The 25,679-nt window shown below is 38.0% G+C and overlaps 1 protein-coding gene and 1 long non-coding RNA gene across 8 annotated transcripts in view; one reads left to right on the plus strand and one right to left on the minus strand.

Moving 5' to 3' along the window:
* The window catches only part of LOC123571674 (uncharacterized), a 130,236-nt gene extending 123,069 nt beyond the window's left edge, over window positions 1–7,167 (minus strand). For all 3 annotated transcript variants that reach the window (XR_012430643.1, XR_010584913.2, XR_010584912.2), the window contains exon 1: window positions 6,900–7,167. This is a non-coding gene — a long non-coding RNA (uncharacterized lncRNA). The remainder of the gene's footprint in view (window positions 1–6,899) is intronic.
* Window positions 1–25,679, plus strand: part of ZNF385D (zinc finger protein 385D) — a 990,373-nt gene that overhangs the window by 856,194 nt on the left and 108,500 nt on the right. The gene's annotated exons all lie outside the window — the stretch shown is intronic.

Here is a 25,679-nt window from a genome sequence, read left to right on the forward strand (position 1 = left end):
AAAATATTTAAAAGGGCCAGGCGCGGTGGCTCAAGCCTGTAATCCCAGCACTTCGGGAGGCTGAGACGGGCGGATCACGAGGTCAGTAGATCGAGACCATCCTGGTGAACATGGTGAAACCCCGTCTCTACTAAAAAAATACAAAAAACTAGCCGGGCGAGGTGGCGGGCACCTGTAGTCGCAGCTACTCAGGAGGCTAAGGCAGGAGAATGGTGTAAACCCGGGAGGCGGAGCTTGCAGTGAGCTGAGATCCGGCCACTGCACTCCAGCCTGGGTGACAGAGCAAGACTCCGTCTCAAAAAAAAAATAATAATATTTAAAAGGATCTACTCTGATTAATGTGTTTGTATTTATTATTTCTGTTAAGATATGAGGCATTCACTCTTGGTGAATCTTCACCATTTAAAAAATGCAGGGACAAATTGTCCCTGTCAAAACTGCATCTATTAAAAGCTATCAACCTCTTTAAGTATGTTGTTGCCACTGCATCCCAAAGGATCTTCTGAGGGACACACTTATAAATTAAATTTTCAGGCAGCTTTGAAACATCTCTTTCATAAGAGAGTGTCCCGTATTAGTCTCTAAGACTCGCAGGGTTATTTGGAGCTTTGGCCTGAGCACCATGGCCTTCCCACTGGGTCCTTTTTCTTCTTCAAAACCTGTCCTTTGACAGGGCCATTCGGCTTGTGTGAAAGAAGAGACACATCTGAGAACCTGATGAGTTTTAGTTGGACTGTCAGGTCACCCCTGTGTGAAGAGCTGGCTCTGGAGAGTGTGGTGATGGCCTATAGGTTGTCACTGTGTTTGAAACAAGTGACTGGGAGCTCTTTTTTGAAGGGCTTATACTCTGAGTTGACATTTGGGACACATTTTATCTCACAACCTCGCTAGTTCCTACCTCTTGAGTGGCACCCCCAGCTCTGTCAGGAATTCTCAGATAACAAAACCTGAACAGAAGGACAGAGCAAAAAATATTGGGTTTAGCTGCTAGGGATTTCAAGAGAAAATGAGCCAGCCAAGAGCACAGGAATCTACTTAAGCAGCGTGCTTCTTTGGCAGGCTTTTAAAAATAAAACCCCAACTATTAGGTCATTTCAGGACTCTCTGAATCAGGCTTTGATCCTCCAGAGTTTCATCTGGGGATGAAATGAGGAAGAGACTAAGAAAGGAGAAATCTTTATTAAAAGTTTGTATTTATCTGGGTTTCTTTACAAAGTAATTATCAATTTTTCTATCAACTTTTCTTAGACATGGAAAATTTGACCTGGAATATCTAAAAAAGGGAAAGTTGACTTTAAATGTGACCAGTAGATACATTCATAACCTCCAGTAAACAAGGGGATATTTGCGTTTCTATAGAGTGTTGTGAACCACTCATAGAATTGTTTTGTAGTCGATATAAAATCATACAAACCATAGAGATGTCTATCTGTACATTGTATAGGTGGAGAAACCAAAGACCAAAATATTTAGTTGACTTTTTCAAGGGCAATAGGCTATTGAAACACTAGGTGGAAAAGAAATAGGGCTAAGTTCCCTAGCATAATGCTTTTTATTTATGATATCAGGGGACATGCCCTAGGAGAAATTTAGTTTGAGACTTCCCTTGATATCAGCTGAGTTTTCAACTAAGACCATCAGTCACTTAAGTTCTGCACACAATACAGAAGTTATTCAAGGGTGGCTATCAGTAGCATGCTCAGGGACTGCTGGGATATAGAAACATATTTAAAAATTGAGAGCCACTTAAAGGACTTTATTAGTATTGAAGGGAACAGGACAGAATCTGTGTTGAGAGTCTATTTCATTAAATGCAAAGAATTTCAGAAGACGATTAAGCATGGGTAAAACTGGAAGGACAGAATATGAGGAGAATAAAATGCAGTAGTGAATCAAGAGATATATTTCCAATTAAACAAACTAAAAGTTTTCCATGGGTTCCCAGAAAATGAGGTAAGAAGCCATTAATGCTAGGAAGGCTCTAAAAATCTTAGATATCAGTGTTACATGAATAAATGAAAGAAGCACTCAAAACCAGAAACATTTTTCCTTATTGCTGTGACAAGGAAATTAAGGTAGAAACAGTACAGGTGTGGTGGTGTTGCAGGACATTTCCCTAGTTCAGCTAAAGACTGGGTTCTTGTCCATATCACGGCCACGAAACTTAGGCTCCCAGATGGCTTAAAGGATGAGTAAAGCAGGGTTTTATGGGGTGAAAAGAGAAATGGGGATACTCTGCAAGGCCAGAGTCCCCTGTTAGAGCGCTTCCTGCCACCCTTCCAATCCCAGGTTTCACACAGGTTTCACTACAAACTTCCCGAGGTTACACCTCAGTGGACAGGCTGGTTGGAGTTTCTCCAGGGACCCCCTCCCACCTGGCTGTCTCATTCCCCCATCTAAAGAATGTGGCCGGGTGCAGTGGCTCACACCTGTAATCCCAGCACTTTGGGAGGCCAAGGGGGGCGGATCACCTGAGGTCAGGAGACCAGACTGACCAACATGGTGAAACCCCGTTTCTACTAAAAATACAAAAATTAGCCGGGCGTGGTCGCGGGCGCCTGTAGTCCCAGCTACTCGGGAGGCTGAGGTAGGAGAATTGCTTGAACCTGGAAGGCAGGGGTTGCAGTGAGCTGAGATCATGCCACTGCACTCCAGCCTGGGAGACACAGCAAGACTCAGTCTCAAAAAAAAAAGTACATCTTAACTGCCCTTAGAATAAGGGTAAGAGCAAAGACCAATCTTAACTGCTTTCTGCTAACAGGAGGCACTATTTTGGGGAAACAGCAGTCAGAGCTTCCCTAGAGGCCTAAGGGGTCCCAGCAGAAGAGGCCTAATGTCAGAGGCTCTGGTTGAACAACTGGAGTTTGATGCCCTGAAGGCAAGAACAGACAAACTGGGTTATTAGAAAATATGTATTTAAATGAAACAAGGGGAGGGGTAAGGACAGGTAAAAAAAATTCCAAGACCTTTTACCAGTTCGCACAGGGAGAGGGAGACCAAACGCCCGACTGGTTAAAAAACTTCACGCTTTTGCTGGCAGGTGGGGCTTCCGGGTTCCCTTCTCCTGAGCTCAATCCTAAGCCAACCAGTTTAAGGTTTGGGGCATTAACTCCTTCCAGTTTGGAGGCTGCATCTGAGGGGAGCCTCCCATAGTACGGAGACACAATTACCTATCAGTGAAGAGAGAACCCAAGGAGAAAGGAATAAAAAGGCATTTTTTCAAAGGAGTCCCAGGGTTTCAGCATGCATTCTAAAGGGATACAGGTCAAAGATGAATGGCTACCCATTTAGAGGGGAGCACGTGTCCCTGGTTCCCTTCTCTTCCTATCAGATACCCACAGTATGGCAGGCAGACAGGGAAGAGTGTCCGCTTTCCCTCTTCTGCCCTTGCATCCACCAGTTCTGGCGACTTTGGCAGGCACCACTGTGACTGCAAAAGTGGCTTGAACCCATGAAGCAGGAAGGGGCTAGAGAACAGGAATTATCCACTCTCACCTATGTCCCTTTCCCACCTACTGTCAGTAGCCTTGGAGTTCCCTGGACCTCATTTATGCCATGGATATTAACGTAGCCTTTATCCATGAAACGGGAAGCTTGGGGTTGGCTTAATGGGTAGGAATCAGCCACACTCACCTGCTCTGTGCCTTTTAATCTGTTTGCCTCTGGATCCCTTAGATCCAGTTTTCTTTTCTAGGCTTTGACCTAAAGCTTGGAATTGAGTCCGGGACAAAAATGTGTCTGAGAGAGGTTGCATGGACTTCTTATCATAAGCCAAATCTAAGGTGAAACTGTGGCACTGAGTCCTTCTCCAAGGGAGAGGAAAGGATGTCTTGTGACATATGCAGCTAACTGGCAGCTATAGTTAGGCTTGCTGGGATTTGGGTGAATGGTGCTTGGCTTTGGTTAGTTCCCTTGGTCTTACTTTCCCAAAAGGAAACCTCCGGGTGATGGGCACACTATTTATTCCATCACCGGATAGGATTTGCAGGATAATTGCTCAGAACTAGAATATCCAGATTCCTACATTAGTCATCCTGTTAGTTCTTTCTGAGCTGCAGCCAGAGATTGCTGGTAGGGTCACAGGAACAAGCAGGGTTAGTCTAAAATGTAGGCAAAAACTTAAAAACAACTAAAGAGTTTCAAATTTAATGAGAGACGTATTGTAAGTTTGAAGAGTTTTGGGACATAATTTCTCTTTCCAGTCCTCATTTTTGTAAAAAAAAATATATATATATATATGTATATATAATGATAGGACTCAGTTGTTTGCAAAATAGACTTGGCTTATTTGCATAAAGTACAACGAGAATAATTATTTCTACAAAGGCCTTTTGGATTTGCTTTTTATGGAAGTTTGTTCCACAAGGAATCTCAGATAACACCTTTTAAAGCCAGCCCAGCCATGGGTTTGCATCCTCAAAACCCTGTGAGTTGGGAGATCCTCTCCTCTTGAGGTCCCAAGATAAACCTGGAGTTCCTAGACCTGTTAGAAAGTGACATTCTTTACTGAACACAAGTCAAAAAAGTTGCTTCGGCTTTCTAAGTTCAGTCCACTTAGTAAACTCTTGTTTTGCTTGATATTCACGAGAATTTCAGCTCTTCATGAGTCTTGTATATTTTCCTGTATTCCAATGTTACAATCTCTAACATTATCAGAAGTCTGTATTTGAGAGCACCTGTTAAAGTTCTATAGCTCACTTTAAACCACCTTTGAAAAGGATTAAAACAAGACAACAATTGTCTGAATAGCAAAATGTCCAGGGTTGTTACAGTTAGCAACGCAATAGGGAAAGAAGTTTGGTTTATCTCTGTGGTTTACAATAACTTAACAATCTTAATTATGATTGATGGCATATAGTTAGCCATTAGAATTTTAGAAATCCCATACAATTTTGGAACATATGTTAGCATTATTCACCAAGATATAACCTAAGGAAGACTGAACATCATTTTGGCAGTCGCATATACCTGCACATGTCAAATAATCCTGTTTACCTCTCTTTTCTGGACACTTCAGGGGCCCTCTGAAGTATTCACAAAGCCAGGTGCTAGGGAAGACAATTTCGAAACTGAAGTTTGATTTTGGTTAGGCTGCTAAATGTTTGAGGTTTAAAACACTTGATATTATGAAATAGAATTCCAGATTACCGAAAGTTACTTATTTTGCCAAAATGACTCAGAAATTTTAAAGCAGCAAAAACCTTTTATAAATCTTTATAAATTTTGCCGAAGAGCAGATTAGCATTTTAAGAATACCTTGTGATTTTATGTCAATGCTCAATTTGCAGAAAAACCACATACCATTTTTTTGAATTTAGTCAATATGTTCACAGAGAACCTATTCTTCAAGATTAATTTCCAGAATTTTTCCACCACTTCTTTGAACCTTCAGCTTTTTCCTGATTTAACTCAAAACAATCCTTTAACCCTAGGCAAAAGTTTACATTTTCATGCCTTCTTATAACGTTTCACTAAAAAAAACCACATTTGACTGTTCCTACACACCTTGCATGCAAATTCATTTCTAGTAATGTCAATTAACTCCTAGCAATTTTTAACTTTAAGGTAAAACTCAGTAAGTTGCCTTAATTGTGTGCTAACTGCAGCCACGTTTTGCCTTCTTAGTCAAGTCTGTGGTTGTTCCATATGTCCCCAGGCCTTACCAATTGCGAAGCTGGCAAGGCAAATAGTTCTCAAAACCCAACAAGCAGTTTAACGTCACTTAGCAAACCTTACATCTGACCTGCATTTTACTAATAGTCTTCAAGTCTGTTTTTATTTCTCAAAGATTAAAGCCACGTGAACTGAAAGGTACCACAGATTTTATCTGCCCTTTAAAAAATATTAGATCTAAGTGCTTGTCTTTCTTTAGGCCAAATAAATTAGAACTCTTTTTACAGACATCACACACATAGAAAAAAAATCAGTCGCTAGGTGAGGTCCTTTAAGAAACAGCTAGGAAAATACGCAGATATCAGACCAGAAAGAAACTTATTTCCTAAGGCAGGATCGCTAAACAATGCCTTGCCACCAGTTACAAGCCATGCCCTCAGAATGTAAAACAAGATGGAGGCTTGATTTCACAACCAAAACTTTGCAGAAAATACAAACAGTGAGAGTTGCGGGGTTGGGAGGCCTGGCTTAGTAGAGCATCTTCTAGAAAGAAAGGGGGGGAAAAAAAACTTTAAAAGTTAACTTGCTGGCGTAAAGGGGAAAGAAAAGAAACAGTTTAAGAATGCCTGGCGGAGAACCTCTTCTTCTTAAGCAACTGTTTCCTCCACCAGTTGCATAAGAAAAGTTAAAGCTTAATTAACGTCGAATGGAGTAAAACCCCTTGGCTGGGGAAGGGGAAGGCTGCAGATGCTTGTGGCTGGGAACCAGCCAACCGGCTGTGCGGGACCCTTAGGCCATGCATCCCAGCCCCGCACAGAACAGGGAGCGGCTGGGAGCCGCAGCACGCTAGTCCGTCTGGAAAAAGGAAAAGGCTCCCGACCCGCAGGAGCGACAAGGGGTCGGGGGAGGTTTCCCATAAGCTCAGAAGTTCCAGGACGAAAAGGCTTAGAAACAACTGTAAGCGGTTTGTTTTCCGAGGCAGTCTGGCTCTGTCGCCCAGACTGAAGTAGAGTGGCTGATCTTGACTCACTAAAACCTCCGCCTCCCAGGTTCAAGTGATTCTCCTGCCTCAGCCTCCTGTGTAGCTGGGATTCCAGGCGCGCGCCACCACACCGGCTAATTTTTGTATTTTTACTAGAGACGGGGTTTCACCATGTTGGTCAGGCTGGTCTCAATCTCCTGACCTCATGATCCGCCCGCCTTGGCCTCCCAAAGTGCTGGGATTACAGGCCTGAGCCACCGCGCCCGGCCAACAGTGGGACGTTTTGAGTCCCCGTTTCACTCACCTCTTCAAGAGCCCCCACGTTGCACGCCAAGAATGTTGCAGGACGTGTCCGACGTTCAGCTAAAGACTGGGTTCTTGTCCGTCCCACTGCCAGGAAAATTTAGGTTTGGAGACGGTTTAAAGGGTGAATAAAGCAGGATTTCATTGGGTGAAAGCAGGGGGTGGGGGAGGGGTAGGGAGGAAAACCAAGGGAAACAGGGTTCACTCCGCAAGGCCGGAGTCCCCTGCTACAGGCTTCCCGTCGGCCCTTGGAATTCCAGGTTCCACACAGGAAGAGGAGGGGCCAGGCTCCTCCCTGTTGAACTTCCTGAGGCTACACCTGAGTGGGCAGGCTGGTTAGAGTTTGTCCAGGGACCCCCTCCCACCTGGCTGTTTCAGTGGCACACACCTGTAAGCCCAATGCTTGAGGAGGTGGAAGTAGGAGGATCACTGGCAGGCCAAGAGATTGAGACCAGCTGGGCAACATAGCAAGACTATCTCTACAAAAAATTTAAAAATTAGCCAGGCATGGTGGTGCGCACCTGTAGTCCTAGCTACTTGGGAAGCAGAGGTTTGAGGATTGCTGGAGCCTGGTGGTTCGAGGTTGCAGTGGGCACTGATCACACCACCGCTCTCAGCCTGGGCAGCAGGCTGACACCTCATCTCTGGGGGAAAAAAAAAAAAAGAAGAAAGGAAAGAAAAACCCAGGAATCTCTAAGATGGTTTAACTTTCATAATTTCTACATTTCTAAAATGAATTTTAGGCTTCCTTTCCCGCAGTGCCTAATCTCTCCGCAATGCAGGATTCATATCTTAAGTAACTGATTCTCTGAAATCTAAACATGAAAATTCACGTATTTTTAAAGGGAAGTAAATAAGTGCAATTAGACTTGAGCATGACCTAGAAACTTGTTTTTATGATTCTGAAAACTTGTTTTGTATAAGCCTCTGAGTTTTAGTTTATTTGAAAAAAAAAAAATTACTGTTGTCAAACATCCCCAAATTTTAGCTTTATGATTGTGAATATTTCAGAGTGCATCAGCAACCTTATCACTGATGAAATCTTTATTAGGTATGGAATAAAATCCTTGATGAAAACCAGTTGCCCAGAAATTGCTGGATATACGTATCTACTAAAATTTTAATCAGTTTTTTTGTATCTCTTTTTACAACTATATACACTTCTTAAAGTATTACTAGGCACTAACAAAACTTGTAAAAACCAAAAGTAGAAACTAGATTAGTGGTCACTAATAATTGAAAGTCTCAAAGATAAAATTTGCTCATTCCATTTCATTCATCCTAGTTCCTGCTTATCAAGACTCTTTTTTTGTTATATTTTGTTATAATTTATTTCAGCATATCATAAATCATCAGTTTCATCATAGTCCTGAAAACTAGAACAGTAGAAGGGTTTGTTCCTGGACAGATGAATGAAGAAATGTAAGAAAAGATAACTCATATTAATGTCTATTCTTGTGTAATTTGGGGCTTTGTGGCCATTTGTATCCTTCCCTCCCTATCAGTTGCTATTTGTTATTGTCTAATTTTTTACTGAGCCCTATCCTCTGTATTAACTAGAGTAATCGTGATGAAATAATTTACCTTTCTCAAGTGTCTCCATGGCCAAAAATGTCTATGTAGAAAAAATGAACTTTATTTTTAGAGCAGTTTGAGGCTCACAGTAGTATTAAGCAGAAGGTACAGAGATTTCCCATTTACCTTCTGCCCCCAAATCTGTGTAGCACCCATTCATTTTTAACCTTCTTCACACTAAAGTTTCTTATGGTGATTGGTTTAAGAGTGGTGATTTGGTTTTATTCTCTGATTAAGGGGAATTAAATTGTACCAGGCATGCCATAAATTACACACTGCATTTGGATTACATTGCTAGAATTTCTTAGATGACTTACCAGAATTTGAAAAGATGAATGTATTATTTCATATTCTACAGATCTTTGCACAATCCAGGTACTAGTATATTAGAACACTGTACTTACACCCAACACTGGCCCAGATTCACCTTTTATGAAGCCTACCAAACCTCATTTTAAATGCAAAATACTGCCTCTGGGATCTGTTGTCTCAGTCCAAATCTGTGTTTTGATATAAATTGAATCTGATAGTGGTAAAGACTGCAGTCATTTGGGGAAGTCTTACCTTGTGAGGAGGGAGCTGAAGAGAAATGGAGGCAAGATATGCCATGAAAGTTTAATTCTTTGTGTACCTGTGATTTTCAGTGGTACTTCGAGAAGTAGATCTTCTCATAATTACATAAGTAACATTCAGTGTATGTGGTTACTCTTTATTAGGCGTAAATGAGCTTTTAAATTTCTTATTTATGAAATCTATGGAGATTGACGTATGGCAAATTATTCTTATCAGGTTTATTGGGACATCAGGTTCATCTTCACAACTTTTAACCTTCTCTTAGATTCCTTTATAAATAAGGTTTCAGAAGGTAGTCTCTGAACAGGTTTTATCCATTTCCCAAGCAGAGCTTATTTTCTCCGCATCAGCGAACTTGTCATGATAATCAACTTTTTTTGTCCCAACCATCAATCACTCTTGATTACAGCTGGGTAGAAGTTCTGTTCTGTTGATCAGCTCATCAGTGCACATAATATTACACCTGGAGGCCAGTACAAATCATCCCCCGAGGGGAAAAGCATTTTCCTTCAAGGCTTTTGTCGATGGTTTTATCATTTACATTTAGGTCTCATTGAGTTGTCATGTCTATCTTTGACTCTATCTTCTCTCTCATATAAAATATTCTACCAAAATAGCTCTCAAAGTTTGCTTGATTATTTGTGCTATGTTGTTATTTTCCTGCTTTTGCCTATTTAATTCAAAAAAGGAGCTTATAATCTATTGTATTTTTATTATCATAGTGAGCTTTCTCCAGCTTCTAACTAAATGCATATGAATTATAATTCGATGAATATTCAGTAATTCTGTAAAAAGCAGTTTAGCCTATGTATTACTAGAATGTTTGCAAGTCTAATTTTGTTTATTTTTAATGGTTTCTTAAGTTAGGTTTTTGTTTTATGTTTTGGCTTAGACTAGGGAATATTTATCTTTAATTTTCATCTTATTTTAAGTAAAACTAACTAGCTATATTCATGGTTTAAAAAGACATTGAGAAGTAAATATTTTAAAATCAATTGCTCAAAATCAGCATTACTCTTATGCTGTGTTTGTAGTATATGTAGTAAAAATATTTCTTATTTCTCCAAGCCAACCCGTATTTCTTAAGACTGTAGCATTATCAGAAAAGTTACTATAGCAATGATAAAACATTATCATGGTAGAACATTTATTGGTTTCATAAAATATTTAAAATAAATATATGATTTTTAAAAACATTTAATATATTCTTTGTGTATTCCATAAAGAAACTATTTTTCTCTTTCTTATATTTTGTTGTATTTTTATCACTTTATAAAATCTGAAACAATAATTTAGAGAATCATTTTAACATTTAGAGTACAAGGCATAAAGAAAACAGACTAACATATGACATTACTGAATAACGTGGATTTAATTAGAAATCATGTCTTTCTATTAAAAGGCCTAACTACAAAAATTAAAATTTCTTTTGTGATTGGACTGCCTATGACAGTGATATAGATCTATTTTTGATTGAAGTAGGCCAACAGAGAGTTCTGTGTTTTTATTTGATACCAGCATTTAGATATTATTTGTTCTTAATTTAATCTGTGAAACAAAACCAGGGCAAAATGGCATCAGTTAATGAGAAAGTGATCTATGTAGAAATATATAAGCGACACAGCGCTGAACAGGCGTTCAGTGTTTTGAAAAGCTGAGCTAAACATTCAGACTGGCTCACTGATGTCTCTGTGGTCTTGAATCATCCTGGGATAGGAGTTGATCAGGTTTGTCGAGGGTTGCATTATTATTATGCAGGTTTAAAAATTAACTTGAATATTTTGCTGCACCCACTCCCTGTGTTCCGACAATAAATGGAGACAATCTTAGGAGAAATGGGCAAAGCTATCTTTGCCCCAATTCATTCTTGGTAAAGGAATATGGTCTTCTGCTTGTGAGCTTACTGTGTTTTCTGACATCATAATATTTTGTCTGGTCATGGACAGTAGTTTTATAGTGGATCCAGGCTTTTCTTGATATCTTAGCACGAAGCACATTGCCAGGGTCCTCCATTACTTACTTCATCAACAAATAAGTTGAATACCTGGTGATAAATTTCCAATTGTCAGCTAGGGAAATAGTAAAACGAAAGAGACGTATACTTTCTTTTTCCAAATAAGTTGTTGCTGTTTAATCATTAAGAACGTTTTGGATAATCAAAGGCTTTGGCAGTGCCTAACCTTGTAAAATATAGGGGAATATTTGTTGAACATAATAGATCCAGCTCCATCTTCTTGTTATGATTGCGGGGAATCCAGGATAGTTTCCTCATCCCAGTTAAAGCACCACTCTGTCTACCACAGACTCATGCAAATTAGTAATATAGACAGTTGTGTGTTTAAGAAAACTCGGGGTGACTAGTGTTGGGATGGGATCAGAGGAAAGCAAGACCTGGAAATAAGTGTGGCTAGACATACCTTTTTGTTTTTCCCTTTGTGGAGGTTAGCTCATGTGAAACAGTGGGCACATGTGAAGGTGGCTAGTTAGACCTGTGACATGTTTAAGAGAGCTTCTAGACTGATATTCAAAGCTAAGTTATGTAGACAAATTCATCTGCTGTGCCCAAAGAGCCAAGCTGAAAGAATGAAAAAAAAAAATTCCTAAGTGGATATATCTTCCTTATTCTAATCTTTTACTCATGAGAGCAATTTGCTCTTATTCTTATTCTGATAATTCTTCAGATCGGTTTGAAGTTTCATGTTAATCATTCTCTATGCCTAACAAAATAGGAGCAGATAGAGATGTACATTTTTCTATTGCTTTAACTCTGGCAGTTACCATGTGATGTGATCTTTGTAGATGTTGTTCAAAACCCAGGTTTCTTCAGTAAGCAACTTCGTAATAACCAGGACTGAGTATTTTCTAAGATTTCATTCAACTAAAGAGAGGAGGATCAAAGGTACTGAAAGAATCAGTGAATTTTTCATGTATTAGGTATGCTAGAAGGTCACCGTTAGCTGGCAGTTAGATGAATAAAAAGGAAAAAGAAAAAGGCTTTATCAACTTTAATTGATCATTCATACCTAGAGTAACATGATTCTTTAGAAGCAGGATCAGTGATAGGTACTGACATTGCTACTTCCTTGGCATCTCAAAGAATTCTAGGCAAGTTGTTATATTGTTGTTATGTTCTTTAGATGATTTAGCCTACAGTTAGTACAGTCCTAGATGCTAAGAAGATATTATATTCCTGTTGCTGTGTTCTTTAGATGATTTAGCCTATAGTGAGTGCAGTTCTACATACTAAGAGAACATTATCTGAAACTCAATATAGTATTTCTTGTGCTCTCAGTTTTACTTATGTAGAAAAGAGAGTTGAGACAGATTTTAAACACCTGGACTTTCTTTCCATATACCTCCAATAACCCCTATAAGGACAATTGCTCAAAAGAAACTAAACACAAATGGCAGCTAAATATTTCTTCCTCCACAATACCAGAGGACATCAGGGTGTCTTTCATGAACTGTTGCTTCAAAAGCCATCCATCACTGGCAACCGTTTTCCCGTAGATTAAGGACTAGATTTGCATTCTAAATGATTTCTTCCAACAGCTGCTCTAAGATAACTTGGCTGTAAGTTAAGAGTTTGCATTTGATCAGCTGCCAGTGAAGATCATAAAATTCAGCTTGGCAACAGAATTTAGGAAAAGAGGTCTCCTCAGCCCAGCTGTGCTTATCCGAGTTAGCAGCATGCGTAAAAGCACTACTCCAGTGCTCTACTTTGCCGGTCAGCTTGGGAGTGATTTGCCACTGATGAAAGTTCAGTTTAGGTCCAATTTTTTTGTGTTTGAAGAACTGAACCACCTTTTGTTGAGTATTTGGGGGGTGTGTGTGGTGGCGATTATATTAAGTCAGCTACAGTAGACATCTTAGAGTGTTGATGGAACAATCTGTTCAAATCTATGGGTTTTCACTTGGTAAATCAAAGCGATGAATGTTTCAGTTTTGCACGTAGTCTACAATGCAAGTTCAGATGAGAAAGGAGTTCTTTTCCAGGGTACTATTTGCTCCAGCTTTATGAAACGGAAAAACTAAAGGACTTGGATTAGGCTAATTCTAGTCTTAACACTTATTAGATGTATGGTTTTGAGTAAGTGTATTTTTTTTAACTTCTGTGAGTCTCAAATTCTTCTATAATGAAGGCGATTATACTACCATATAAGCTGGCTCTAAAGATTAAAGAAGGGTATTGTAAGCAAAGCAGCAGATTCACAGTAAGTATTCAGTGTTAATTTTCTTTCCTCTTCCTATTTGATATTGGCATCAAAATAGAAAAATTGTTCATACTTACCATCTTTCTAAATCACAAATTAGGTGACTGTGGCAAAGATTGCTAGATGTCTGATACTTCTCTTTTGTCTTCAGTAATATAATTGAATGTTAATTGGGCTCTGCCAGTATATTCTATCCTTTTGGTTAATTTAACTCTTCCTTACAGTAGAGATTTGAACATGGATGTCCGTTACATAGTCTTTTAAAAATATAGATAGATGGTATAAATTAATTCTAGGAGCAATTTATCATTTTACTTTGTTGATTTTGGGTTTTCTCTCTCTTCCTTTCTAATCTTAAGCCACAAGATCTTGTGTAATAAATGCAGGCTTGACCTAACATTTTTCAAAAATGATTATCTATTGAATTGCTATTCAGGTATCTAACAGTTGGCATTTTGAGTCATATAGATGGATAATAAATGCACAGCTATAGTTATATATTAAATTTATGTGCCATCGACATTCACCAAAGGTTTTTGTTCTATAGGATTAATGGAACATTGCTAGAGTTCAAATGCTGAGTGCACCAAAAGTTTCTCAAAGAGAATTGGCCTTTATTTTCAAATAACAAAGTTAGCATGGGCAAAAATAAAAATAAAAATAAAAAAAATAAAAAGGCATTTTCCAAATGTTAAGCAATCACTTAGTACTTGTGGTTTTCTACGTGGGGAAAAGTTTCTTGTGTCAGCAGTTCATTCGACAGGCCAATGATGAAGTGACTTCCTCTGCTCACGTTAAATGGTGAAGTGCTTATTTCCCAGTCCATTGGGAAGATTTAGAGCCGCAGCCTACAAGGCGAGGGCCACCTGCTCTTTCACTCACTCATTGTTTGGTAGTACATCAGTAATTTCAGGGACCTGTGATGGCTTGTGGCCTTGTTTGTCACTGTAGCTTTATGCATAGCTTGTCAATTTATGGCAGTGATTATATATCCATCTTCATGGAATACACACCCAGGGTTTGAATTACAAGATCTTTAACCCTCAGATTTCTGGACCTGTGTGAAGCAGTTGCATGCACTCTCTAAAATCAGAGGCAAGTGATATTTTGGAGTGCCAGATGATGAGTTTTAGAAGCTATTTGTCTTTGTAAAATGCTTTGATTTACTACCTTAAGTGTGTTTCTTAAATACAACAGTACCTAGAATAGCCTTTGGCCATCATAGGCATTTAGTAAGTGCTGAATGAACTCAATATATGCTAAAATGAATTGTTGAGAGATAAACAGAAACATGAAACAGAATATAACCCTGAAAGTTACTGGATCTGGTTTTTTTTGGGAAATATTACTCAGCATATTATATTATGGACAACTGAAATACGTACACTTTTGTACAAATGCTGCCTGCATTTATTTCAACTACGGGGTACTGATGGTTTTCGTTTTAATTATTTTTCATAAAGCTTTGAAAATTTATATTGGAGACAACCAGAAGGAAACTAAAATGTTCCATTCTCAAAGAATATCTTGAAATCTAATTATTAGAAATCCATATTAAGCTAATTGTGATATTGAATAAACCAAATGTTTGCAATTTATATAATTCATCACTCTATATTCTCCTGGTCACATTCATCTTTTCAGGTACCTTCCCTCCCCCCACACTGATATATTACAATGCTATTTTGTTGCATAAATAATAAGGGTTTATTATGTAACAATGAAGAAGTCCGAAGGTAAGATGGTTTCAGGCTTAATTCACCAGCTCATGATCTCACCAAGGACCAAAATGCTTCCTATATTTTTGCTCTTCCTCCCCTAATTCTAAACCTTCCCTCACGGGTGAAAGATGATTGCAGCAGCCCTTGACATCACAGGCAGACCTACCCACACCCAAAGAGGTGCATTATCTCCCATGACTGACTCTCTCTCTCTCTCTCTCTCTCCCAACTTTGTTTTTAGAGCAGTTTGAGGCTCACAGTACTATTAAGCAGAAGGTACAGAGATTTCCCATTTACCCTCTGCCCCCAAATCTGTGTAGCCTTACCCATTACCAGTATTCCCCTCTACAGTGATACATTTGTTTCAATTGATGTACCTACACTGACACATCATTATTAACAAAGTCTGCAATTAATTTTAGGGTTCATGATTGGTGTGGTATATTCTATGGGTTTGAGCAGATTTAGAATAATATTTGTTACTGTATTATACAGAATAGCTTCATTGCCTTAGACGTTCTCTGTGTTCCCCCTTTTTATATTTTCTTCCACTCTAACCCTTGGCAACCTGTAATCTTTTCACTGTCTTCATAGATTTTTCTTTTCCAGAATGTCATGAAGTTGGACTCATGCAGTATGTAGCTTTCTCAGATTGGCTTCTTCCACTTAGTAATATGCATCTATGACTTTTAATGGCTTGATGGTTCATTACTTTTTAGCATTGAATAATGTTACTTTATCTGGATGTAACAGTTTGTTTCTCTATTCAAATACTGAAGGACAACTTGGTTATTTCTAATTTTTGGCAATTGTGAATAAAACTGCTATAAATTTCTATATGCAGGGTTTTTATCCCCTTGGACATAAGTTCGTACCTCCTTTGAGTAAATAACAGAGAACATGATTGCTGCCTTACACGGTAAAAATGTGTTTAGTTTTGTAAGAAATTGAGAAACTGTCTTCCAATGTGGCTGTTGCATTTTACATTTCTACCAACAATGAATGAGAGTTCCTGTTTCTCCACATCCTTGCCAGCATTTCATGTTGCCAGTGTTCTGAATTTTGACCATTCTGATAGGTGCACAATAATATCTCATTGTTTTAATTTGCCTTTTTAAAAAAAAGCGTTAAGTGGCAGTGTAGAAATTCCCTAAAGGTATCAAAATCTGTACCAAGATTGTTAGATGTATCATAATATTAACAGCTTCCTGGGCAATAATATCTGTAACTATCATGTATTATGAACTTAATGTTTTAAAATTCACTGTTTTCTTTAACCCTTATGGTTGTCAAGTGTGGGTCTCAGGTCAATTGTTTTTTCTTTTGGTTTGTTTTTTTAGCCACTATAGCCCTAGCATTTAACACAGTGTTTAAACATGGTATGGATTCTAACAACATTTGATGTAAGAACGAGTGCATAAATAAGCATGGATTTTTTTTTTTCTGCTATTCTCTTGGTCTCCTAACACCCCAGGACATTGTTCCCTTTGCGCTTCTCTCAGAGGTGGTGCTCTCTCCTCTTCTTCCTTCTTCTTTTCCTTTAGATGGACATAGAGCAGTGATGGGCACTGTTAGATTTGGCATCCTCTAGTCTCCGGAGTGAGGACTTCAAACCTCAGGTTCCTTAGAATGACACATCTACGAAAAAAAAAAAAAAAAAAAAAAAACTTGTTTGATCAGGCTGAGGGTCTCTTTTAACATAACTCTTGTAAGTTATCATGAAAACACCTGTAGTATATTTCTTCTTACCTTCCTAAGATTACTAGTATTTTCTCCTCCCATTAGTTTAATCCAAAACTGATTGGAAGCAAGTAGTTAAGGTTTCCCAAAGAGCATGAATCTGGGAATTTGGTAGAGAAAAGTTATTCCTTCTATAAAAATGTTCTAATGTGTTATAGTAAGTAAATTAAAGACCCAGGAGGGAGACTCCAGTACTTCTCCCTAAAATGTAGTCTTTACTCAAGGCACCAAACTTGTGCTTCTCTAATTTGATCCTCACAAAGCAAAGAAGAGCTATTTGCGTTACTCCATTTTGCATTGCTGTAAAGAAATACCTGAGGCTGGGTAGTTTATAAAGAAAAAAGATTTATTGTAGCTTACAGTTCTGAAGACTGTACATAAAGCATAGTGCCAGTATTTGTTTCTGGCGAGGGGCTCAGGAAGTTTCCAATCATGGTGGAAGGTGAAGAGGAAGTAGGCATGTCACATGGCAAGAGAGGAAGTGAGAGGGAGGAGGAGGTGCCAGCCTCCTTTAAACAACCAGCGCTTGCATGAACTAATAGAGTAATAACTCACTGTCACCAAGGGGATGGCACCAAGTCAATCATGAGGGATCACCGCCCCACCCCCTGCCATGACCCAAACACCTCTCATTAAGTGCCAACTCTAACACTGGGGCTCACATTTCAACATGAGATTTGTTGGGAACACACATTAAAAACCATATCACTTTTTCTGCAATAATTTTTCAAATGAAGAAACTGAGATACGGAGAAAAGTAACTTGGTCAAGGTCACATAATCCATAGAGAGGAAAGCCAAAATTTAAAGTCAAGACCAGTAAATACAAACTTAGTTTAATTCTGTTTTACTTAGAATAAGACTTAATGACTAATGCTCAGCTCCTAGACCTGTGGTTTGTGATCTTCTAGGTTGTGTTAAGATTTTAATGAAGAGTTATGCTATCTTTACCTTTAGATACCTACTGCAAGGCAATGTTTCCCATCTTGAATGTTTGCCAAAGGGACTTAAGATCTATAGATAAAATTTATGTAAGATGGGAAAAAAAAAAAACCACAAGATCATCTCTGGGTCTCCTGAAAGTAAAGGCAGAAGTGAATTAAAAAAAAAAAATCTTTCTAAATTATGATGAGAAAGGACAACCAGGAAGAACGAAGAAGGATGAAAAAGCTGTACACTTGAAGGGTTCCTGAAATAAAAGTAGTTTTTATTTTTGACATACATTATATTAAGATCTTGGAGAGTTTTCATCAATCATTTGCAAGTCTCCTTAGGAAGTCACAGGGTCTTTTTATTTATTCGGTCAAAGTCAAATAGGAATATCAGAAACCAAAATTCGATTGCACTGTGGCACAAAGACGTTACCTGGCTTTCCTGCAATGGTTAAGAAAACCCCACAGTCATATTCTATCTCTGGTTTCAGGTAGAACATTTGAGAAACTGGTTATGCCAACCATACCAAGTAAATATTGATTTAGTAAGAACTGACAAAAAGAAAAAGTGATTTGAGTTTATCCCCCCCCCAACACACACACACACACACAAATGGAAAAGGTGATTTTGGTTAGTACAGACTGAGGTTCAGCACATCTTCTAGGTATCATTTTACTCTAGTCTTTCTAAAGAAATACTCAAAAGAGGCCTCCAAAAAGATACGTTATATTCTTCTTTTTCTTAGGGCCATAGAACTTGTAGATTTTCAGAGCATTTTGATGCTTCATTTAGACAAAGATTAGCTAAAATTAAAGTTTACAGACTTTATTGTTTCCATATGCTCATGAACTCTCTCTTCTTTACTTTGGCTGAGAACTCTGTTTCTCCAGGACTACAGCATAAGAGTAAGTAGATGTATTTGTTAGTTTCATGTAACTCTGGCTGCTGTATAAATCAATCAAAAGATGCATAATGGTTCTAATAAATTAGATACTTAAGTTTTGCTCAAGTAATATCCAAAATAAGAGTTTTTGATCCATTGGATCAAATGTTTTGATCCATTAGATCCATTTGATCCACTACAACTCTTTCATGTGGTGATTCAGGAATCCAGGACCTTCCATCTTGTTGTTTCAATATCTTTAATGGGTAGCTTCCAAGATGCTGCATTTATCTGCATCAAGCAGGCAGAGAGGAAAGAGCCAGGAAAACTGCACTTAGGAATTTTTAGTGCATCAGGACTGGACATGCAGATCCTGTTCACCGGCACTTATTTCTATCACTTAGTCATGTAGCCAGTGAACTCTAAGAGAAGTGTAATCTGACTGTGTGTCATGGAAGAAGAAATGTGTTTCTTTTATATGCCCCTGAGGTTGTGCCCCACAAACTAGTTAGAATATTTTACTTTTTTTTTTCTATTTAGTTTCTGGTGTAAAAGAAGAAAGTGGGAATTATACTCTATCAGAAAAGTACTTCTATTTTATTTTCTCTCCCCTTTCTGGATCTATTTTTCATTCTGAAGAATGTCTGCATTTAAGACAGAAATATTTGAGAAATTCTTCATGGTGCAATGAGCTGTGGAGACAGGGAGACCTGGTTTCAAATCTTGCCTCTGTCATTTACTACTTGTGGAACTTGGGAAGTTACTTAATCATTGTGTTCCTTAGTTTCCTCATCTTTGAAATGGGCATAATAAAATCCAACTTGGAAGAAAAGTATGAATTTTACGTAAAGTCATTTAAATAATACATAAAATGTATTCTTTGGAATTTTTGAAAGCCATTATTAGGATATCTTTATGCTCTTAGTGCTCACCTGAAAATCCATGAAAAGGATTTGTATTCATTATGTTAACACAAAGCTGCAATGACAAATATGCCCTAAACCAGCGGGCCTTAGAAGAAATGGTCTATTTTCTTTTACATAGTTTTTCTGCAGTGAGCATTCTGGTTTTCAGGCTGTTCTGCTCCGTGAGGTTTTGCTGATTTTGCAAGTCTTGGCCATTATAGACAATAGGGATATTGAAGACCAGAGGAAAGTCAATCTTAAAATACTAATCTGTGGAGGAAGGCCTAAAGTTAATGATATTCCTATGGATAATTAAGATTTGACTCCTCTATAGTCTTTAACAAATTATTTTAAAGATAACCAGTAAATCATTCTATTCAGTAATTTGATGATAACCTTTTCTATAACCTTTCTAGTAATATTTTAGGGATAGAAAAAAATTCATACTGGCGGTGAAATGAATTATGTTGGGTATATAAATAAAGTTAGGGGCCTAGCTGAGAACTGCAACTTCATGTTTATAGCTTGTTCCTAACTGTACGAAGGTATAGCACTTCTCCCTAAGAATGGTAACCATCATGGGGATGTAAACCAAGAAATCTTGGTCAAATGGAGAAATGTTGAAGACAGTGGTTAATTTAACAGTATGCACAGTGTGATTCATTTTTTGTAAAATAATATGTAATTATTCAACAAATAGATACTGAGCACCAACTATGTACCTACTGATAGAAAAAAATATCCCTGAAAGTCTGAAAGAGTTAACACTGGATAACTAGTTCATAAGTTACTGTATATTACACCTTTTCCTTATTTGTACTGTTAAGATTTTTCTACATCATGGATTTTTTTTTGAAGAGTGAAAGTATTTAAGATAACTTATTAATGTTATTAAAGATATTACCTCATCTTTGTGCTTTTCTAAATGATACAGTCAAATGCAGATCTGTTTCCAGATACTCACTTATAATATAAAAATACCTATTAGTAGTACTAAATAAGATAATAGTGCTCAGTTAAGAACGATCGTGTCAGATGGGCGAAGTTTGCTTCTGGAAGCCACTCCAATTACCTAATTCATGACCAAGCATTCAGATCCTTTATTTCCTTTCCAAAATCTATTGTTTTCAAATTTTATTGTTCCAGTGAATGAATTAGCATTAAATTGTCCTGTCTTGTATGACAGTTACCAATAATATATATGTTGTGAAATCTAATGGACACTTCTACACCCTCCTATCTGTTATAGCAGCAGCAGTCAATAGTGATACGCATTCCCTTCCAAAAGCTTTTATCACTTTTGCTTCCATGACACTAGATTTTTTTGAGTTTTTATCCTGTCTCCATGGCTGCGTGTTCTACATCTCCTCTTCTGGCACCACTTTTGCAATAATGTGTATATATAGATATATTGCTATGTAACGGGCAGAAACATTTGCCGCATATATAAATATCTAAACGAACAAATATATAAACATATCTAGTCTTCAATGCAGAGGAGTGACACTTGAACTAATAGTTCAAGTTTTAGGAAATGGAAGAGCAATGAGCAGAGGCACCTGTGTAGCCCTTCTGCTTAGAAATTTGTTTGCAGGACCAGCCCTGTAAAGGTGAAAACACAACTATAGATAAACAACTTCAAGGAACAGGCACTCTACAATTCCTTATCAAAAACTAAATTTTGGAATAATTTTACAAACTTCATGCTTGATTTCTCTTAGTTTCCATGCAGCTTGAATCATTGAATCATTCTTGAAGTTCTTTTGTTGTTTTAACACATTAAATTAGCTAATTACAGCTGAATATGTAGTGGAAAATAGCATCTGTTTACAGTAGAATAATATAAAAATTACTTACCAGTAACAGAATAAGGAGCAATTTGCAAAAGCTAATCATATTTGTGCACTTGTCTACAAAAAGTAAATTGTTAATATATGCCCAAGGGGGAAAATATCACTTGCTGGTTTACGAAGTGAAAGCAGTGATATTAACAAACATCCGTTAGACAACGGATGTATTTCAGATTGGAATATCTCAACTTGTCATAAAATATAGATGTTTACTAATTTTTTAAACTAACTTTGACCTTGGTAAATTCAAACAATTTGGAGATTAAGATATCATAGACATTCAGATTGTCTAAAATTTTTTTTAATATCTGCAAAGTCAAAATTTTAATAAATCTTTTTTTTTTTTGAGACGGAGTTTCGCTCTTGTTGCCCAGACTGGAGTGCAATGGTGCGATCTCGGCTCATAGCAACCTCCACCTCCCAGGTTCAAGCAATTCTCCTGCCTCAGCCTCCCGAGTAGCTGGGATTACAGGCATGCACCACCACGCCCGGCTAATTTTGTATTTTTAGTAGAGAAGGGGTTTCTTCATGTTGAGGCTGGTCTGGAACTCCTGACCTAAGGTGATCCACCCGCCTCGGCCTCCCAAAGTGCTGAGATCACAGGAGTGAGCCACCGCGCCCGGCCGAAAATTTTAATAATTCTTACTTAGAGAAAACTTATTTCTTCTTCAGTGCTAATAGCAAATGCCATTGGGGAAAAAAAAAATACATGCCAAATGCAGTCTCTGTTTGGCATTTCTTCCTCAAATCATTGAATGTACCTTTAAGAGGTTAATTTAAAAACTGAAAATTGGCCTGGCGCGGTAGCCCGTGCCTGTAATCCCAACACTTTGGGAGGCCGAGGCAGGTGGATCACAGGGTCAGGAGATTGAGACATCGAGACCGTCCTGGGTAACATGGTGAAATGCTGTCTCTACTAAAAATACAAAAAAAAAAAAAAAAAAAAATTAGCCGGGCGTGGTGGGGAGCGCCTGTAGTCCCAGCTACTCGGGAGGCTGAGGCAGGAGAATGGCGTGAACCCGGGAGGCGGAGTTTGCAGTGAGCCGAGATCATGCCACTGCACTCCAGCCTGGGCGACAGAGTGAGACTCCGTCTCAAAGAATTAAAAAAAAAAAAAAAAAAAAAAAAAAAACAATATCTGAAAATAATGAAAAAACATAGAGTAGAATTTTAGAAATCTCACTGAGTTGCAGCTTTTTGTTTGTTTCTCCACATTTAGAAGCCAGGGGTGCTTACATTTTGTAATTATTAAGACTTTTAACTGATATATTTGTAAAATTTTAAAAAGTACATGATTTACTGAATGGACCCTTTTTTCTCTGGTAACAATAGACAGCAACGAATGGCACATTCAAAAGGAAGATCATGTAGTGGTGTGGTTTTCTCCCCTATATTTATCAGGGAGAAAAAGAATTCTATGTGAAGTTGATCTTTAAATTCCCTTTCTCTAGATGCCAGGGTGAAACCTATTCAACTAACAGTCTTAGTTCAGATATGTTAATAACATTCATTAAGACACAGCTCTCTTTTATATCTAGTCAGCCCTTGATTAATACCCCCATCCTGCCTTCCTGCTTTTGACCTCCCCTTTATAAGGTTTCCGTAAATGTTAATTCCATCCACTACAATTTTAACTCAGGGAGAACAACCTTACTGCCAGGTTTGGAGGACAACTCACTGTAGCCTTCTATAGTTGGACTTTACCAATCCCCATTTTGCTGTTCTAGTGATAGGACTTTTATCCTTATGAATTTGGCCTCTAGAGACCAAATTCTGAGAGATGATTTTCTATATACAGAGAGAAATATGTTAACTTTCTAGTTAACTTACTTTAGTGTGAGGATGAAAAGAGAATGATTCATCTTTGTTTGGAACTTTAAGATCTTAAGCACTTTAAGAAAAGACTTAAAGACTTTTTTAAAGCTAAGTGATGATGTATACTTTAGTCCAATGAAGAATTTGGAAATATATTGTCTCATAAACGGTCAGTTGGAGTCTTAATTCACTCATTCAAATGTTGCAGCTGATAAAGGATTGTGTTTCAGTGGTTAAACAGGAAAATACTTTTTATTTGTCTTTCAAATGACATTTCCCAGTGGCTTCAGTTACCATCTGTTGCTGATTAATTTCCCAATTTAGCTACAGCCTAGAATTCACCTCTAATCTAGAGACCACATTGCTACAGAGCCCACATTTTACTTAGGTGTTTTTAAGGATCATTAAATTCAACATAACCCAACTCGTGCTCTTCCCCCGAACCTTGGGACTTCTTTTAATATCAACCATTCTAGGAAATGAAATCTCCAATCATGCATTTGCAAGAGGCAGAAATCTGCCAGGCATCTTTGAGACCACCCCTCAAAATTCACCATGAATTCTGAAAAATTTTAATTTACATATTAGTCAAATGTTACTCATTTCTCTGTTTTCACTATCATAATCAAATTCTGAGATGTGGCCATCTCTTACTTGTGCCACTATAATGATCCTTTTACCTTTCACTCCTTCCCCAGTCTTGCCCTCCTCTTCTCATCTAGATTCCCTGCCCATGCCAGAGCAATGTCATACAAATGCAAACATGTTTTATTTCTTTTTTTAAAAAAAAAAAAACACTTGCACAGCCTTCCATGTTAACAGAATAAAGAACATAATCTTTAAATGAACCTACAAACTTTGTGCAAGAGCTGACTTCTCTCCCCATCACCTGCTTTATATTCCCAAGGATATTTCCTATTGTCTGAAAGTTTCACATTTGGGGATATAAACAAAACATTGCGTAGTCTTTTATATTTTGTTTAGCATAGCATATCAGTATGAGTTTATTGGAATAGCTACTGAAAAATTGAAGAAGACCCTCAGATAGAGTGATGCTCATAATATTATTTAATCCATTTATGGGTCTGTGATAGACTGAGTGAAATTACATGAGTTAATTGTCACATAAATCAATAATAATTCCTATGCACTATTTAGCCTTATGTCCTCTGAAGGATAAGCCACTGTGAAATCACATAATAAGGTTATTTATCATTGTACACTCTCTTTTGGGTTGAGAAGTGGGGCTACAAGTTTGGTTTCTGGAGTTAGACTTCAGTACAAGTTCTCTTCTGTTCGTACTCTGTGGTTAAGTTGTTCTAGCTCTTAGATTCTCAATCTACCCATCTATAAAATTCCCATGATAGTTGCCATTGCCTCATAGGCTTTTAAAAGGAATAAGTGAGAATATTCATATCATGTATTCATTCACTTATTCCACATGAAATATTCACATCAAGTCTTCAGCTCACTACCTGACACATTGGAGTGTTCCATAAATGCCTCACACAAACAACCACTGTGTGACAGAATAGCAGCATCTCCTTAGTACATTTATGACACACTAAACTCTTCCTCCAAGAATCACCACGGGAAAAATTCTCTGGCCAAAATCCTGCCAAGGACTGCTAAATACTATTGGTGGATAGTGTGCACTTAGCACCTAACTAAACACTAAACCCTTTGGATTAGAACTTTATTGCTGACACAACTCACTGACACCTGCCTACATAGCCAGACAGAAAACATAAACACATTTTTTTTTCTTAATGCAGTAGGAAAACTTTTAACACGAAAAGAAATCAGTTATGTGTACATGTTCAGATAATTCAGGCTTCTAAAGTCATTGCCACTGTCCCTTCCCAGCTTACACTCCCTCCCTCCAAGAGTTAATCTGGTCCCCTAACCACTTCTTTCTGCAATTTTAGTTATATAAAAGTCGCTGGGTGTGGTGGCTCACATCTGTAATCCTAGCACTTTGGGAGGCCGAGGCAGGCAGATCACAAGGTCAGGAGTTTGAGACAAGCCTGGCCAATATGGTGAAACCCCGTTTCTACTAAAAATACAAAAATTAGCCAGGCATGGTGGCAGGCCCCTGTAGTCCCGGCTACTCGGGAGGCTGAGGCAGGAGAAATGCTTGAACCGAGGAGGTGGAGGTTGCAGTGATGAGCCAAGATCATGCCATTGCACTCCAGCCTGGGTGACAGAGTGAGACTCTTGCTCAAAAAAAAAAAAAAAAAAAAAAAAAGTTAAAACAAAAGCAATGCTTTCTCTGGGTCCACCAAATATTTTTCTAAGTCTGGGAGGAAAGCATTATTTAAGAAGTTGGATGATTTCCCCAGATTTTCATATAAAATGTCCTACTTCAAAGATCTTTTTGGTCACAGGGGTGTCCTGAGATGTTTGAAAAGTTTGCTGAACTTTTCTTAAAAAGCATTCTTTACTTTTTTCCCCAAAACCATAATTTTCATAAAAGCACAGTTTATTCACAATTTTCATCCATATCTAGAATTTCAGCCAGGGCACCAAATTGATTTATACAGAAGAGCATTCATTATCCTTTATTTTGGCCA

This window comes from Macaca fascicularis, chromosome 2 (genome assembly GCF_037993035.2).
Source record: "Macaca fascicularis isolate 582-1 chromosome 2, T2T-MFA8v1.1".
NCBI classification, from domain to species: Eukaryota; Metazoa; Chordata; class Mammalia; order Primates; family Cercopithecidae; genus Macaca; species Macaca fascicularis.